This window comes from Melozone crissalis, unplaced genomic scaffold (assembly GCF_028551555.1).
Source record: "Melozone crissalis strain CALT ecotype California unplaced genomic scaffold, PUWL_Pcris_2 ptg000050l_1, whole genome shotgun sequence".
Taxonomy (NCBI): Eukaryota; Metazoa; Chordata; class Aves; order Passeriformes; family Passerellidae; genus Melozone; species Melozone crissalis.
Genome location: NW_026535828.1, coordinates 1355131 through 1374924, shown reverse-complemented (window position 1 = coordinate 1374924; position 19794 = coordinate 1355131).

The window sequence follows — 19794 nt, the reverse complement described above, 5'->3', positions numbered from 1 at the left end:
AATCATTTTCTCCCAGTGTACTGCTCAGTTCATGACTAGGTTTGACAGAAAATGTGTCATAATATCTCCCATTTCTCTAGTGTGTTATTGAAACAGCAAAATGAAGACTAATAGCAATTAAGGCAACTTAAATTCCAGATCAGCACACAAAGCAGATAGGAGAGTTTTATATCTATTCTTGTTTGAGGCAGCTGGATGTTCATACTTATTTTCTTACTCTGTGCTTCCCTGCAGCAATCCATGTCCCAGGAGCTTGACCTTGGGATGCTGGCTGTATGTCAAACTCCTCTATCTCTTTGCCTGGTGTTTGCTACAGTTTTTATTGGCTGATAATCTTCATCCTCTTCCACTGTCTAGAAAAGGACATAAAACAAAAGGGAAAAAGGTGTAGTGCACAGTAATATGTATTTCTCTTCATAACAATGAGTGTATATATATATATAAATATATATATATATATATATATATATATATTGTGCACCAGCGGGAATACAGACATAACACTTTTTGTCTCTCTACTTTATTCTACAGCAAATTACCATCACTGTAGTGATACATTCTTCAGCAGTGAAAATGGAACGGATCACAGTTTTCTGAGTTGCTAACTGCATTGAGATTTTGCAAATGATGCAAGATGTAACACATTGCCATCACAGTTCTGAGACTGCAATCTGAATTTAATGCTGCCTTATTTCATTTGACCTGCTGGAGGAATTGTGATAAATTCCACATCAAAATGTTTTCCAAAAGAAAATTAAACCTTTGCATTTCTCTCATTGATAAATTAGCTATCATTAAGACTACCACATTTTAAAATGACATGTTCTTACTAAGATGGGTCTTTATTATAATTTCACATTTTTTAGTATGTTTATAGGTAGTTGATAACTTATTCACTTCCTTTTCCCTGTAAAGACTTTTATAACAAGTTATTTATATCTGAACTTACTATAACAAAGAGAACCAGAGAAACAATGGTCCAAATAGATGGATATGGGAAAAATTAGTTGTGCCGGTCTATGGCATGTCAGATCCTATTTCTTTATTCAATAGAGTTTCCTAGGACTTGAGACCAGAAGAAATAATGAACTCCTCCATGCTTCATAAAGTATGGCCAAATAACCCCATATACCTGAGAGCAATACAAATCCAAAGGCCATTGGATGTTCAGTCCTTCTCAGAGACTGTGACTGTGACTGATACCCACATGTGCATACAGACCCCTCAGGGGGATGCGGAGGAATCACTGCAAGCCTTCTCATGGGCTCTTCTTCACCAGAAGTGGGTATTTTATCCAGTACTGCCTAGTGAACCCAAAGCTATACAGCATGGGAAATGGGTGAAGCCTTTAGGTAAAGGAAGGAGCACTTGTGCAGCTTAGCTCATATCAGGGAAATTTCTCCCCATTGGCAGGAGGGATGATGAGGGGGACTCCATGATATCAGCAGGCTAATTAATTACTTTATTATACTATTATTCTATACTATATTACACTACATCTAAACTGAAACTGAACAAGAACTCCACGGAGCAAAATCTTGTGACTGTCTCCTGACCAACCATCCAGACTCAGCTTGCAAAGATTGGTAAAGAAAACAAAACACTCACACAAGAATCCTATTACCACATTCCTTCAGGTAAATAATCTTCCAACACATTCCACACGTTCACAAAACAACAGGAGCAGCACATGAGATAAGAACTGTTTTCCCTCTGTCCTTCTCCAGGAAAAAGCCTGAGAGAGATAATTGTCTCTCTCTGTTCAGAGAATGTGAATCCCACAAGTTCATGCTAGGTTCATGTCAGGTAGTCCTTAGTTTTAGGACAGGCAATTCAAAAACAGCAGGTTGAAATATATAATCAAGGATTTTATGTTAAAGTGGAGACTTGGTTTATATGTCACTTCTGTTGTCTATATTTAGTCTAATTGTCATTTACATTCCCAGGAGAAAAATGGCCACAGCCAGAAACATCATCAATCCAATTCTTTAAGGAATGTGTGACCTGTCCTCTAAAGATATTAGTCTTTATCTAAGTTAGGAAGGGACTAAATAGGGAGCTCTGAAAAGCAGTTTAAATTAGACACCTATAGCCTAAGTTAGGATTTCTGAATCCTAGTCACAGCAGCTGCCAGCTGTCAGTGTTGTTCAGCTGAGGAAAGGAAAATAAAGCTGTTGTTAAAAAAATACAGAGAAGCCTAAGATGTGTTAGAAAAGCTTTTTCAAGAATGCTCAAGGTGTGGAAAAGCAAGATAAATGCTGTTTTAAGGAAGTGAACATGGGGTTGTCTCGATATGTCTGTACTATGTTGCCAGTCTGCCAAAATTCAGTACCAAAAATCCTTTTTAATAATCAAGCAGCGCATCTTGAATTTAGCCAGCAGCAACATTTACTCTGCAGTGACATTAAAAGTAAGTAATTTATGACTGTAGCCCTCAATCTATTTGCAGACAAGACTGTAATATTGAAAGCTGGCTATTGGTCAAATTGCTTATCTAGTTTTTTACTTGGTGAAAGGAAGTTTTGAAATGAAAGGTAAATAAAATACTTTTCAGCTACATGTAGGGGCTTAGTGTGCTCTCTCTCTCTCTCTGGGCTAATTCAATAGCAAAGCCTGTGCTGAGCCATAAGGTCAAGCTTTTTAACTTGGAAAGGTTAGAAATCATTGTTATTGAAAGCAAGGCTGACAGCACAGCAGGTATGGCCATCAGTGGAATACCTGGCAGCCCTGTGGCTGGAGCAGCAGTGGAAGGGGGATGCAAGACTGCTATTTCAAGGGAAAGAACCAACAGCCACATTGCTTTAAGCATCTGGATTGTGAGATTAGGCTGACAAATAAAGCAGCAGCTTGAATACCATATCCTGAATTCCTCTCTGCAGAGACGTGCTTCTCTGAGCTTGGAGGAAATGTAAGGAGTTGCTGCGACTTGCACTGAAATCACAGAATAATCACAGCAGTGCTGACAAAAAATTTGCTGGCAGTTTTCACATCTGCATGGCTATAAAAAGCAATGGCATTCAAATATACAGCAATACATTGGCTGCCCCAAATACCCCTTGGTCTCCTCCTTGCCAAAATGGCTTCCCTTTGTCTTGAAGGAAGAAAGATAAATGGGGCGATTCTCTCTTCAGAAGTTGCTGCCTGTCAGTGGAATAGTGAATAGTCAGCACTTCCAAAAAAGCTCTTTTAATGGCACCTACTTCTCAGTCATTGCAACAGAATTAGCTACTCAAACAGACGGGTCTAGCAATCATTCCAAACAAAATCAATTCTCCTTGGGAATATTAAACATCTTGGGACTGTAGAAGGGTTGGGTTTCGTAGAGGTAGGGTTGGGGTTTTTGTTTCTCTGGCAGCCCTTCAAGACACATTTCAGGTGTAACCACTAACGAAAGCAGCCCTGAGTGTAAACCCTCTGACAGGGGGAACAACAGATCTCCTTGGGTCTGGGGCCAGAGGAAGCACCACCATGGAGAAAAACCGTCAGTTGAAGCACTTCCCTCAATTCCTCACAGAGACACTTCCCTCAATTCCTCACAGAGACATTCTTCATCATCAGCATCACACATGGGCAGGCAGGAGTGTTGTTAACATCCAGAAAACCAGCGTGTTTGGTGAATCTTGGTAAGTTAATTTCCAGGGAGGGTTTTCCAGAGTTCTGTGTTACTGTCCACGGTGGGGGCACCCTGCAGGCCAGCACAGGTGTCTGTGAGCCTCCTGCCACAGCTCCTCGGGGCTGTCTCACTGCAGGGACAGCAGAACCCTCTGGAAGGTGTGAGGGGGTCCTTTGGGAAACTCTGAAGAGTATCTTTGAGGAAGGCCGCTCTTCCGAATTGTGTCAGAGGCCTGTGGAGGGGCTGCAGGAGCCCTAGGGACACCCAGTGAGGCCAAGACAGGCGTGAGGCCTTCTCCTCGAGGAGCTGGTGTTGTGATGGTGGTTTTCCTCCTGAGGAAGCTGCCATTGATCAGCCAGTTGAGGCAAATCCTCCACTAAGCAAAGGCTCCATCTTGACAGGCTGAGCTGAACAGGAGATCCATTTAAAAAAGGAAGAAAATAAAAAGGAAAGAAATCAGCTCTCCCAAGTGAAACTTGTTGCACAGGGTCTTCCCACTACTGCTGTGGTGAGTATTTGGAGAGAAGACAACAGGCTCCCCTCAGAGCCATGGCAAGGTCAGGATGGGGTCCCTGAGGGGATTGTGCTGTGCCCATGGCCTCAGAGCATAGATCATTTCAGCAGGGAATTGCTATTTCCAAGAGGGATTGCATCAGACCTGCTTGTGCAGCACAGCCAGGGATGGCAACTCTGCGAGGAAAAATCAGGACCTTCACAACTTCAGAATCCTTTATTTTGTAACCTAGTAGCATGTGAAAGGGAGTACCTTTAATTCTCTTTCTGTTTTAAAAATCCACTTGCAGAATGTAAAAGAGCATTCGAAAGCAAGCTGCCTGTTTGTTCTCTGCCTTTTCCTTGACTGCTTCCTTTTCAGAGGAGGGCAGTGCTGCTCGTCTGTCTGTCCTCTCTGCTCCAGCAGTGGCTCTGTAAGGGGAATTCGGATGGCTTGTGCTGAATCTTTGCTGTTCTGCCATCTGAAAGCACAGCCCACTCTGATGGCCTGTGCTGAATCTTTGCTGTTCTGCCATCTGAAAGCACAGCCCACTCTGATGGCCCGTGCTGAATCTTTGCTATTCTGCATCTGAAAGCACAGCCCACTCTGATGGCCTGTGCTGAATCTTTGCCGTTCTGCCATCTGAAAGCACAGCCCACTCTTTCCCCCAAGTGCTGCAGCAGAGCTGAGGTACCAGGTGGGTCTGTGTGCTGCACAGAGGAACTTGAGGGGAAGAAAGATTTTTTCCCATGAGGATTCTCATTTGACCTTATGACATTGCCCCCAGCATATGATTTAGGAGGACAACTCCAACCATTTCACTAAGATCAAACCATTTGGGAAAGAGACAGTAATGGGAGGAGTTAAAAATAAATTTCCTTTTGCTTTTCTGAACCAGCTATCTGAAATCATATTGAACCCTTTTCTAGTGCCTTAATAATAGCAAAATCCTTGGTGATACTTTGAGAGGTAACACCTCTATTTAGATTATTTTGTTTTATACATGCCTTTTTATTATTATTTCATTTCAGAAAGATTCAATTTGTGACTATGCTGGGTATTTTGCACCTGTGGTTTTGTTTAAAAATATCTTCTTTCCCTTGGAATCAAACAGATTTTATATTTCCTCTTCCTAAGTTCAGCATTGGAAGATTTCAAACTGCTGTCATTTGGAACTGATTGCTAATAAATCTTTATTGAAAACTATAACAGTGAGATAAATAAAGTTTACTCTTCTCTTATACTTGTGATAGTACTTAGAATTAGTTTTATACTCTCCAACAGTTTTCTTTTAAGTGAAGAGTGCAACTTTAAAGAAGCACATTTTCACTGTCGGGTTTGGGTTTTTTTCATTCTGGGGTATGTTATATTTCTCAGCAGGTTTTACAGGAAAAGTAGCAGCTGAAATATCAGTGGAATTACTGCTTAATTACTTCAGCTTTATGAATAAGCCAGCACAGACTTTTTAGCTTTGTTGGAAGAGAAGCCTCATCACCTGTATTTCATAGGTCACTGGAAAAACCAAGATTGGCACGGAGTTTACAAGTGCCCGCTTCTTACTCTCGGGCTGGATTCAGCTCCTGCAGTTCTCGTGGACATTGATGGTCCTTTCACATTATGATGGCAGAAATCCAGCAAGAACTGACTATGTGTGAGTGTGTGAATGCCATTTTGGTGCTGCATTGGGTTCCTTGGACTGAAGGTGACTGAGGGGTCCCTGAGCAGTAAAAATGTTTGTCCTCCCACCTTCAGCCTCCTTGTCCTGCAAGGCAGGTATTCCAATATCCTGCTTGGTGCTGCCTTGGGGGCCACCGGTGTGGAAGCACAACCATTTGTATGCCAAAAGTGTTTTGAAGGAAGCATTCTTGACAATAATTTCCTCATACACACTGTGTTTTCTTGCATCTAAATCATTATTTCGTGCCACTGAAGGGGGATGGAGGAGGAATATTAAGTACAATAAAATTGCTGCCTCTGTGAGGCAGGGCGGGACACGGCTGTGCTTGAATTCTTGATGAATGAGGTCATTTATGGGCTTCCCCACACAGAAGGGATCTGCTCAACACTTTCTTCTGACACATGGTTCCCATATGAAGAGATTATATACCACATTAAGGAATGCGTAATTCGTGATCTCTTCAAAGAATATTCCAGGAAAGGTGAGGGAGAATCCGATACTGCTGAAGGTGTATTTAAAGCCTCTGCCAACAAGATCATCCTAAGGATTAGAGATTTTCTTAGTCATTTTGCTTTCAGTGCTGCTGACATTTCTAAATAAGAGGCTGACAGTAAACTAATTCAGAATGAGTTCATGCCTTCAGGCTTTTATCATGCTATAGACACAGCAGTTTCCATAGGAAAAAAAAGGCAGTGCAGAGGATAGGGTGTGGAAGGCTTTGCTTGAGTCAACATTTCTCATGTCAGCAGTGTTTTAGATTTCCTGTTGTAAAGGATCTTTCAACTTCAACAGATACCAGATGCTTTTTTTCTTCATCTTTTTCTTAATCCCAAGTTGCCAGCAGCCGTTGTAGAAATAAAAAATTCTGTCTGGTTCTGCAGATGCGTGCGTGACTTTTAATTAACCCAGTGAACACATATAGATCCAATTTGCTGTATCCATTCATCTGTACTTGAATTAGGGTAAGGGATGTCTTCAGTGCTGTAATGTAGTAAAGTTTATTTTTAATTAACCTGCTTTGCACTTGTAAGTGAAAGCTAATTAGTACAGCTCATTCATTGTTTATATCTAGGAGCACTGGGAATAGTTTGATTTCTCTGCCTACTTGGTTCTGAGCCATAAATACACATCCACTACCTGCAACTTTCAGGTTTTTCACTGAACTGACACCAGTATTTGTAGGAGTTCATATTATATACCAACAAAGTTTTCTTAGGGCAGGATCCTGGAAAAGATTTCTGAATCTTTGTCCATGTTACCTCTAGCTCTTGCTAGTATGTGAATCGTGGATCTGAGTTTTGCAGATAGAACCAATTTTTATTCTTCTTAAGCAGCTGTGAATTATCCTTAAATAACTTCTCATTTTGGTGAGGGAGCATACTGAACCATAGAAAACTGGGGGCTTACAGAGCCCATCTCCCTCCTTTCACTCCTGAGTGATATTTAACCTGCTGGCACACCATTGAGATGTCAGACAGAAGGGAAAACAATGCATCCTTCCTCTGCCCCCCAAAAATCCAGTCAGATTTTCCCTGTGACTTCCAGTGTTTAATCTTGGAAAGATTTTCCTGATATCATCTGCCTGAATTTTCCTGGAATGCTGTGGACAGCGAATCTCTCAGGAAACAAATGAGCTACAGCAGAATGGCCTGGGCAAGATGTTGGAGGGGAAAATGTATCACTGGAGGTCATATTCCATGTTGCTACACAGATGCCCAAAGCTAAAAATATATATTGCAAACTCTGGTTTTCTGGGGGATAAGTGGAGAAAGACTGGGCCAGGGTGTATTCTGAGCTTACTGGCTCCCTAAAGGGAGTAAACAATGGCAACAAAAATACCCCTGGTGTTCTATAGCTGCTGTCAGCTGGAGCTGCTGAAAAGGTATCTGCTAATGGTGCACACTGCTAAATGTTTTATTTCCTGACAGCTTTTCTGAATAAACAATTTAAGTTGGATTTTGTTTTAAATGTGATCCTGCTGCATTCTTTATGTGGTTTTTTTATTACTCCTCAGTGCATAAGCCCTATAATCAGCAAATGGCAATGTTTCCTTGTAGAATGCAAGTGCAACTTCTTCTGTGGATGCCCCTGATTCCCCCTCCCTGTTGGTCTGCACTGAGGGAGGTCAGTGCGTAAACCTAGCACGGCACAAAGCAATCAAGGCATTTTTAGCACCCGTGCATGCCGGAGAAAAGAAATCAGATCCCAGGACAGGACGAAATAGGAGCCTACCAGCTTGTCAGAGCAGCGAGTTGTTGGTGGAACAAAACTTCCCTCACCAGTTATGTTGTTAATGTGAGTGCAAGCCTCAGCATGCTCACAGACAGAACCAGCTTCCTGATGCTGCTGAAAGTGTGATAGCTGATACGCTCTTGGCCTCAGGTGCCACATTCACTGTCAAACAAGCCCTCCCAAGCATTTATTCCTGCACAGGTTGTATTGCTGGACATGATTCAAAAAGTGCTTTAACTAACACAGACAGCCTTTTTAAAGGCTGTGACAGATCCTCGTTATAAGCCACTTTTGTTTCAAATCAGTAAAACAAAAAAAAAAAAAAAAAAAAAAACAGGCAAAAGCAGAACAGTTTTCAATGAAGTAGGAGTTTCTATACAGGGAATCCTCTGCTCTATTTAATTCTTGTTTCAGATTTTCTTCTGGTGGACAAATGTATAAGTGACCTTATTGAATAAAATCTGCATACAAATTTGGTAAAGGCAACAAGATCTAAACTTTTACTTTAATAGCTGAAAAGTGAACTTATCATGCCTTTCAATGACTTTCCTTGGGAGTAAGGATGGGAAGAGTGACCAGCAGAGATCAAACCACACAATAAGATAATGGTTAAATATTTTTAGTTAAGAAACACTGTCTTTGAAGATTCTATGCATTAACAATCAAGTCTTAGTGGCCTGTATGGAATGGAGAGCATTATCAAAGATTATGTGGGGACCTGTGTCCAGACAGTCTTTAGAATGTCAGTACATTCCACCTGACTAAGCAGAACCATTGGATACTGCTCTGCAGTGCTGCTGTTATTGCAGCAATGACAAACATTCTTTTATTAGTGCTGTCCAAAGGTAAAAAGGAAAGGTAAGGGTATATATGACAAGTGCATTCTCTTGACTGTTTTCTTCCTGCCTCCCCACACCCTTAGTGATTTAGCAGAATTCTAGTAAGAGGGAAGAAGATAAGAAAGGTGATTGGAAAAGGACTCTGTCTTTATGAGACGCTAATGTGTGCTTTAGGAAATCACCTGCCAGCAGGGAAAGTTTTTCACTTGGGCAACTAATGCTTTTGTGCAGTGAGGGTGCCACGTTTTGACAATTTGTAATGTCAGTGCTGTCTTTGGGACCTTTTACTCCACTTGATTTCCCACAGTGTTTTGTGTTCTGTGTCAGCTGCAGCTTCATTGAGTCATAGAGTGCTCTGGGTTGGAAGGGGACCTTAAAGACCATCTTCTCCCAATCCCTGTGCCACGGGCAAGGACATCTATTTTACTAGACCAGGCTGCTTGCAGTCCCATCCAATCCTCAGGGCAGCATTTTCTGTCTTTTATCAGCTGCAAATCCTGGCTTTTCATTTGCCATATAGAATTTTCCCTTTAATTTATTTTTCTGGAACTAGGATTTTTATTGAGAGTATGGTGTAATTTCTCAGGAGTCAAATAAGCAAATTCAGAAATCACAGAATCTGTGGACATAGAGATTCTGCTAATGTAAGCCATAGCCAAACCTCTGGAGATATATGGGATAACTGGCTACACGATGGTCAATCAAGTTTGATACAAGTGTCTGTGGAATCCACATAAGGGAACTATTGTAAAAAATCCCTCTCTCTGTAGCTAGGTCTGAGCAGTGCCCAGCTGGAAACTCTTTGGTTCTGAGTTTCAGATGTGCCAGCATTCAATAAACCATTGTGTGAACTCCAGAGGAATATTCCGCCATTCTTCCCCTAAGATAAGTCAGACACTTTAATTTGTATTGTGATAACTCCTGCTGACACTGCTCAGAAATTAAGATCTTTCTTTGCATTCCAAATAAAAATTAAGCTCACTGAAGAGAGACCCCTTGTACCAAAATGCCTGCAGAAATGATACTAAAACAAAATGGATTTTCAGGCCAGGTTTGAAGTTTGGTCAAAATATCCAAAACTGGGATGATCTTCTTTTCCAGTCTGCCTTGACGTTTTGTGATAAAAGGAAATATTGCAATTCTTCTGTAAGTTTTTGTTTTCAAAACATTTGTTTTGAAAGTGACACATATTAGATTTAACCTCTCAAAACCGCTTCCCTAATCTGTGAGTTGGGAATTGAAGGAATTTGGGGTTTTTTTATATAACCATGGTAATGAGTCCATGGCAAAGACCACCACCCTGCCTGTGTATGACTTTCTGTCTAGCCACAAGCCAAACTAATTGGTAATTGTTTGACAGGCACTTTCTTTGGTATCACAGAGCTTTCCACTTCTTTTTAAAGCACTTACAGGGTGGATTTCCACAGTGAAGAGACTGACTAGATGTAAAAATTCCCAGAAAGAGCATAAATAACCCAAATAACTAATACTGCTGAATTTTCCCTGCCCATTCCCTTAAAATTTTTTGAAAGGTAAAAAAAGATTAAAAAACTACAGAGAATTGGTGTGACATAAGTACACCAAATTCAGGAGTCCTTTCATCAGAGTGAGGTGATGACTTTTCCGTGCAGGAAAGGATGATTTCAGGATAAATTTGAGAGTGTCTCCATCAAAGAGCACCAAACTGTGTAAACCAGGATTGGGCTGTGAGATGCCAACTGTAACTTGTACGAAGTGAAATACACAAAGTGTGGTAATTGTCTTTATAATTTAACTCCATTTTTAATAGTTTTCCTGAAACTACTATGAAAGAAGCTCAGAATTGAATTGTTCTTACTAATTGTTCTGACATAAACCAAACTTGTATCATGTACTCCCAACTGTATATGGATTTACTATTATTGTGTCATTTCTTTATTGCAGTATTCTCTGAGGTTTTCAGGTGGAGACTTAATAAAAATAATTAAATAGTGCTGCCCATAGCAAACAATAATAATAAAGAATCAGGTTAATCCACAAATATACTCAGCATACTAAAAAGGAAAACTATCCAAGGAGTAATCGTGGTCCTAATACCAAATTAATCCTCTTGAAATAATAAGCTTTTCAGTCTGAGCTGAAAATGCAGTGCCTGAGTGCAGCTTGAGACCTTCCATGAGCTCTAAGGAGTACAGGCAGGAATTAGAGACTCTGAGAGTGTCAGAGTGCAGATGTCCTAGGGCTGGCTGTGGCCTCATGTCGAGCTGACAGTAAGTGCTGTCAGAGCTGGCCTTCACTCCAGTAACACTGCCTTTCCATGCCAGTTATAAAACAATAATTGCTTTTCCACCCCACAGACAATGCCAGCAGAAAAGACATGGTGGATATTAAAATATCCCGTTTAAATTCCAGCTCTGGATATTTCTGTGGTTGAAATAACACTCCTCATGGAGTTTCCTCCATCTCTACCCAGCCTGTCTAAACCAAAAAGGAAACAGAGCTTCAAGGGGAAAGAATAAAAAAGGTGGATTTTTCCTTGTGAGAAATGCAGCTCTTTAGACTTCCTGGCTGGCTGCTCTGCATAAATTAATAACCTGAAGTAAATATAACGAGCAAGTATTTTCTCTAAATTAAATTTGTGGGGAGATGCAGAGTTGATCAGGCTGTATTTAAGTCTAGACAGTTTATGTTAATTATGGTTTCCTGAGGCTGTGGTTACTTCCAGCAAACTGCTTTTGTTGGCAGTGTCCACTCAGTGGATTATCCTTTTTGCACATTGTATTGTTTCACAGGAAACCTCTTTTTACTTGTTGGACCTTTATGATGAGAAACAACAACACAGCAGCAGGTGAAATTATTTCTACATTCCTTCATTTGTTTTGATGAAAAATCAGTGGCACATAGGACTCTTTCAGGCTTCTGCCACTGTTAATTTTCATATAGAATTCACAAAGGATTAATCAATGCATTTGTTTGAGAGTATCTCTGGGGATGTTGCTGGAGAAAATCGTGTTTAGGCTTGTTGTCGACTTTCTGCACATGACTTGAACCAACACTTATACTAATTTCTCAATCTACTACAACTGCTCTGGCTTAAATATAAAATAAAGTTCTGATTGATCTCATGTTCAGGTTTATTTTTTTGGAGGGGTGGTGGTTACAGGTGTTCAATGAAAAACCTCACACTTTTAAGACTAATTATTTTCTTTCTTTTATTTTCTTTGTCAACATTGTGGTTTTAAATTAAATGAAGCAATTGCCTAGTACATATTTCTCAATTTTAAAAATGACAAATAATGGATGAACGGCATTCCTGAGGCAGGGAAAGTTCCTCAGACATTGTACAAGACTGCAGAGAAACCAAAGAGCCTGCTCTGTCAAAGCTGATACACAGCAAGAGCCCAACAGGTGAATTTTTAAAAGCTCCTTAGATAAACATGGGTGAAGCACTGCCTTATATGCACCTGCTCGAGGGTTTGGTTTTACTCCTTCTCCTCAGAGGTTTTACTCCTTCATCACTGCTTCCTGCGAGGAAACCAGAAGCCCAAATCGTGAGTGTCTGATGGAGGCTGATGAATTGCAGGAATGGAGCCTTGCTATTAGACTATAGGAAACATAACATCTTTGAAAAAAGGTATTAAGGATTCAGGAAATAAAAAAGGTAAAAATTAGGAAGTAGTAGTGGATAGCATAAAATAAAGGCAAGTTATGTACTAACTCCAAAAATTGTTCTTGTGATGCAAATTACACGAGTTTCTGTCTTTATAGTTTGTATTAACATTGCAAAAATATAGAAATGTTATTATTAAGTAGTTATTCTTTTTACTGAGGGGGAAGGTGCAGAGACAGTGCAGAACCATGATCTGAGTAGGATTAAAAGTGAGAATGAAGATAAAGGTATTTTCTGTGTTCAGGGTTTCCCTAGATGCTCTCCAAATCAAGAGGGAAATGTTATGGAACTAACAATGCAGTGCTGTGTGTTGTGGATAAGATCACTACTACTATACAGAAGATATAGGAAATAACTGCACAAAGGGGAAAATCAACTAAGACCTGAAAAGTTTGATGGGATATGATCTTATGAGACAGGATATTGGATTTTCACTGACATTAGAACTTGCATTTTCCAAGTGGGTAAAGAGGAATGTGGGTGAGTTAGAGAATGCAGCACTGGATGAACTAACAAATCTCTATTACGTTATTACAACATATTCAACTCAGATTGCATAGACATTCTTTTCACTGGTAACAGCAGAGCTGTTCTATTTATTTGGCATGTGTACATCCTCATTTTCTAAAGCAAAATACATAACTCTGTATTTTACCACATTCTTGGGCCTCACTGCATGAAATCCCTCCACCAGCAAGGAGCTCAGCTTGCAGTCTCCTCTCTTTCTAGCCTTCCATTCCAGCTACCAAAGCTGGACAACCCCTGAGACTAAGGGGAAGACACATTTAATTGGTTGTGATAATTCTTAGAAAACTAGATTCAACTAGGACAGTAAATCCACGTAGCTGGATTGCTGTACTTACTGTAAGTGTCAAGAAGATCAAGTGACTGCAACTAGGAAAATATATAGAAATTTGAAATGACTCAGCCAAGAAATTCTGACACAGTGAATGTGTGCAAGTAGCTGGGATAGATTCCAAACAGAGGAATGAACGTTTAAAAATATTACAAAATTTTCTCATATAGAAATACTTTGTTGAATGCAAAAGTATTCAACATGTATTTAATTCGTTCAATTTCATTTCCATACATTTTCTTCTTGAAAGTGTGTGTCCTGGAAACAGATTGATTTCAGTACAACACATGGCAGAATAAAGTTCAGGCTCTCCAGTGGGATTTGAATCTGGTGGGTGCTGTAAAGATTATAGAATTCCATAACTGAAAATCAGGTGTGCTGCCTTGGAGGGGAACCTGCTGGTGGTGAGAAATGGATTGGTGCTAGCAGACATCCTTTGTGCAGGTTTAAATCTTGCTTCAGTTTGTTATTTGTTTCACTTATATTGTTCTGAAATCACGGTCCTGAGAAGGGCTTGTCTGAACAAGAATGTCTCATGTGAATTACTTAAACCAGATTATAAAACTGCAGTGCTAAACTATGCAAAAGGGTGTGTGGAAATATTTGGTCTGGTTTAGGCTGTGCATTTTGGTGATTTTTTTTTTTTTTAATAAATTGTAGGTAATCACATCAATGCTCTGGGAAAAACATTGGTTGCCATCCTGGAATGAACACATATGGAATTTTTAGAGACAAACACTGCTGAGTTCTGGTTTCTGTGTGAAATGGAACTTAATAGAAAGTAGGGAATTTAAACAAAGGGCTACACAGATTAGGCAGAAAACAAACCATGTGGATTTATAGAATTCCGTTTGTATTATTTTTCAATAGATAAGTCAATAAGGCTGTAGAGAGTTTTAATATAGGTAGATGTCTTTAATTATGAAGATATGAGATATTTTACAATAGGACAAGGGAGAATGGTGGGGGTTTGATCTCAGAAGAGCCTATCAGTATCTTGGGGCTGCAGAGTGATGTCTCCACATTGAAATAATGGCTACAATTAATTGTCATGTATCAGGACTTCAGTCAGATGCCTGAGACAATCCTTCCTCTCATACTAACTTGGTTTCTGGCATTTTTATTTATAATTTTCCTTCTCTGAAACACTCAAGATTTCTTAGAGTTGTGGATCACACAGTGAATCCCAAGCAAGGTGGGAGGTGGGACAGAGGCTCCTCTCCACTGCTTTTCATGCCTTACTAATATGTTCACGGTGATATTGGATGCCTGGGCTATAATTTTTTTCTGCAGGTCAGAGTGTCAGGCACCTTTAAAAATGTTTTAATCCGCTTTCCTAGGAGAGCAAGGTTCATATAATCATGTCTGGTTTTTTCCCTCCAATAATCTCAGAAACTGTTGGCTAATTTTACTGAAATGGCAGGAAAAACTGTAGCGTTAAAGGCATTAATCTTCCACGGGTTTGGGGCAGCAGGGTTAATGCCATGGCACAAGCTGTGTTCAGCAGTGAGAATTTGCTCTGTGAAAGACACTGGAGCAGACACTGAGGAATAAATACGACAGAGAAATATCTAAATATCTTTGGAATATCCAGGGAGCTACTGATTTCCTCTTGGTTTTTATGCAGTAGCCTTTCCGAGATTATCCTGGCATGTCTCAAATGAACTCCTGGTATTCCATGGCTTTCAGGTTTCATCTTTCCTGGTCTATCAACAGCACTGGCAGGCCTTCTTTTAAAGAGCTGACATGCTTGCTTTGGCTGGAGATCACTGATCATTTCTGCGCTGCGTAACTCTCTGGCAGGTGAAGGGGTCAGCCCTGGTGGCCTGACATTGTCCTCCAGTTTTATTTAATTTGGAGAAAAAGCTCTCCTGTGCAGTTTGCCCTGGCAGTGCACCACTGGAACTTTCTCGTGAAGTTAACAAAGCCAGTTCTTGGTGTGATATCCACCTTGTGCTCCTGAAGTACAGTAAACATAAAAATCCATCTTCCAAAAAAGGAATGAGTTCTGGGTTTTGTTTGGTTTTGTTTGTTTGTTTGTTTCTTTTTGTATTGTTTTGGGTTTTTTAATGGAAAATGTTCTGTCATGTCTCAAAGGTTGTCAGGCTTGAAAAGAAAATGGGTTACACTAAAAAGGCTTGGATCTATCAAGGCAAATTCCCTTATGAAAGCTAAAAACATCACTTAGTACCATGTCTGCAACTGAGAGGACAAAATCACTGTGAAAGTCATACAAGGTCTGCTTTTGATCACCAAATGAAAACTAATCAGCTGTGGGGTTTATGTGCAAAACCAAAGTAAAAAGAAACAGGTTCATATAAAATCTTTGTCTTATTCACCGACTGTGTTTCACTAGTCTTTTCAATCCACTTTTCAAATTTACCTTGTGGCTCTATTATATTTTATACATACTTATTTTACTCATTCACCCCTTTTTCCGCAGCCAACTCTATAATGGCAATTTTGGCTATTCAAATCCTTATTTAAGATGTTTTCATTTTGTTAACTGCTCTTTGAATGCAACCAGTTATCTTTCTGGATTAAATTAATTGATTACTATTGCTTAGTAGACTGATAACTTTTGAATCCTTCTAGTTTCACAAAACACACTAAACTGATACAGAAAATGTAATTTTCACTGTCTCAAAAATACTATATTTTCTTTTTATCAAAGAACATGAGTGACAAAATGTTAGGTAATATGTAGAAAATTATCACTCAGCACATTAAATCAGATTATCTCTCAATCCTAGTATGACCATCAAGCTGTTCAACCTTGGTTACCCAACAAAACAAATATTTATTATCCTCAAAATCTGTGCAGTGAAATGTCATATCAAACATACCATAACAATTCTCAGGAGAAGATCAATACAGCACATGGGCAGCAAAAGCTACTGATGTGACAGAGATAAAAAGCATCCCTCCAGAAATCTTGGTAACAATTTTTAATGAAACATATGTGAAAAGTGCTGCATTTCTCCTTACTGATTAATAGGGACCCAAAGCGGAGCAACATTCAGAAAAGAAGTGTCCTCCTTTCTCAAGTGGAGCCTTGGGACTCTTCATATTGAAACACAATAAAATCTTTGTGTTTCTCAAACAGCCACTGATTTTAGAAAGAATTCCATGGCATAAAAATCCATCTTTCCTTACCTAAAAGAGTCGATAAAGTATTTTTATTTTATGGGTAGCCTCTTTTCCCAGCATTACTTCACCACAGATTTTCAGGAGAAGTCACGACTGACTAGTGCTCAAAAATTTCTTCTGGTGGCCTTCAGAGTAAGACAAGAATTGTCTAAATTAGGTTAACTATGGAGTTTGGCAATCAGTAAAAGGATAACAACAAAAACCCATTCTCCTTTCAATTTGTGATATGCGTTTCAGGTTTTAGTATGTGTTTTGAGGATTTGAGTGTTTTCAGTCTCATCAGACATTTTCATGTAGAAACTAGGCTACAGAGGAAAGCAGCATTTCAGTGCAGATGTTGAAGGCAGTGACAGTTTTGGATTTTCACCGAGTCTAGTGAATATTCCAAAAATAAATACCTGTTCCTGAAAAGCATCAGCTCAAAGAGAGCAGCTCAAATCCTACACCAATGCAAGTGTGGTAGTGCCTCTGACACATGAGGAGCTGACAACTGGAAGAGACTTGTCACACAGATCACCTCATTGGAAGAGAATAGCCTGCCCAGAAAAAGGGGCACTAAAGATTCTGTTCCATTTTCTGTAGCTGTCGACAGAGGTCTGCTCTTCCCAACGGCCTCAAGCACTCCTGATCTGAAAAGGGGTGGCTGAATTAGGTCTTGCCCTACATTCTTCCTCTGTGTAGGTGCCAGCGGCCATCAAGCAAGGATTTTCAGCGAAGGCAAGCAAAGGTGAATAATAATAATAATTCACCTCAGGAACTGGTCCCCGTTCTGGACGGTGTGTGCACCTTTTCCCCTGCAAAACATTAACTCCATGTGAAGTGGGAACTCCAGGAATTTCTTTTACAAGAACTGACATCTTGGCTTTCTATTTAGGTCACCATGGAATGCTTCACTCCTCCATGGGCCCTTTCACATCAGAAAGTGACAATGACTAATGACAACGACTGTTTCAGTTTGAATTTTCATGGGGGAGACAGAAGGTCAGGAGTTGAGACCATCCAAAAGAGAGGAGACTTGCCACAAATTGTAGGAAAATGGTAGTGGGCTTTTAGCCGTATATTGGAGGTAAAGTTTTTCCTCGAATTGGCTGACAGCACGTGACTGTCAGGATGTTATTTTTTATACTTTATTATGTTCTGAAAATAAGCTTATACATTTGAAGTAAATGCTGGGACAGAATTTTGTGGGGAAAATGCATAATGTAGAAGATAAAGCACAGCAGGACTCTGAAGCTCACATGAAGGAGAAATTTTGAGAAGAGGGAATGGGGAGGACAGTGTAAGATTCTCAAGATCTGCGCTAAAATGGTAAGAATTAAGGTTATTGATTATTCTGGAACATAACACAGTATCCTTCTAACCTTCACCTTTAAAGACCCCCCTCATTTTCATGAAAATAGTCTTTTTTCACAAGGCAACTTAAACTTTCATCACAAAATAACTTTTCTACCATTTCTGTATACTACAGAAATACAGTTCAAAGCCAATAGTGTCAGAGGGCATTACATTTAAGGGTAAAACACAAATGAGAAGAAACTGGTGTTATTCAAGACATGTTCCCTATTTTCCTCTGCAATATTTGATATGTACTAATTTTTAGAAGACAACTCCAGGGGAAATATTTTCTTAAAAATAAAATTTTTGCATAAGCTTGTGACCCTTGTACTGCCTATAGGCTCCTGAGGTTCTCACCAAATGGAAGAGATATTTTTCTATTGGCAGGGACTCAATAGAAGAAAGAAGGGAAAAAAAATCCATGCCCCAAAAGAATAGCTTCATGGGAAAATGTATTAAACAGTGAAAGAACCAGGAAAATTAGAGCTAATTTAGATTGACAGTGTTTTCAAACATGTCAGAACTAAGTGAACTTTTTAGGCAAAAATGTTGTGCTAGATCCCTAGAGGACATAAATAATGATATCCATTATCTTCCTCATGAGATAAAATCAATATTTTATTTTTAAAGGCCATCAAAAGAGATGGAGCTCCAGATTCTCAGAGGCACAAAATACCAGTGTAAGCAGGATAGAGTGTCTGAGGCTGTGTGAGCCTCAATCCTACTTTCTTTATCTTGGAAAGTTGCAGAGGCTAAAAATGGCCTACAGACATTTCAGATGATCCTGATCCGAGGCATCTGGTTTCCATGAGGGTTTTTGTCATTCATTGAGAACAGTGAAATTATTTCTGGAATGCTGAAAGGCGGGACAGAATCAGCACAGCCTTTGTTAGAAGTGGGATCTGCAGAGTCAGAAATGCTTTTCCTTGGAGTGATCTCATGTAGTCCATGCAAACTTTAGATTTAGAATTTAGCTGCCCCTCAGGTGGAGTCACTGCTTCTCCTCTGAGCTGATAGCTGACCCAAAGAGATGGGCTTGCCGATGTCTGCAGCAGCATTTGGCAATGACTCAGAGCAGCAATTACTGACTCACAAAAGAACCTTTTCCACTAATGCATGTTTCTCTACATTTTCCTAGGCATGGGAGGCTGTGACTCACTGCGTGCTTCAATTTAGAGGAAATGCACGATCAATGTCGTTTACAACTCACTCTTTTGGACTACTGATGCCTAGATATGCAGCTGCAGGCAGGTAAATGAATACCATTATCACAAGAGAGACTACCAATTCTGGGATACTGAGAGCCAATTCAGGGCCCTCCTGCTTGCATGTTGATATGGGGATTTTTGTGTTGGGAGGGTTTTTTTTAAACATCATGAGTGAAAATAATTTGTTAGAGACACAGAGGAATTTGATGAATACTAGGAAAAGAAATGTTCTTATTTTTGTTATTTAAAAACTTTTAAGCAGTCTCCATAGAATATAAATGCAGTGCAAAGAAGTTCTGTTCTTATCTTATAAATACCAGTGAGAACAAGCCCATTAATTTGTAATACTGCCAAGGGTTGTACTTATGAAGCGTAGAATGTATGAAGTACAAAACAACAATTTCTATTCAGTCACAGAACAACTAAAATTAGGCTATACTTTGAATTCTCTATGGCAGAAAATGAAACCTTCAAGTGAAGAAAATGAAACCCTTTCAGGGTTTTTTATGTTTGAGCAATTAAAACACCTCATAATTCCACAGTATATGAGATCCAGTGGAAGACTCATTGAAATAGATCAGAACAGATTCTCTACATCACATTAACGATTTGAGCAACCAAAACATGCTTTGAATTAAATACAATGACAAAATACTAATCTTGATTTCATTTTAATAAATTCCAGAGATGGATGGTTGTCATATATGTGTGCTTTCAGTTTCCCTGCAAGGCATTTAAAGT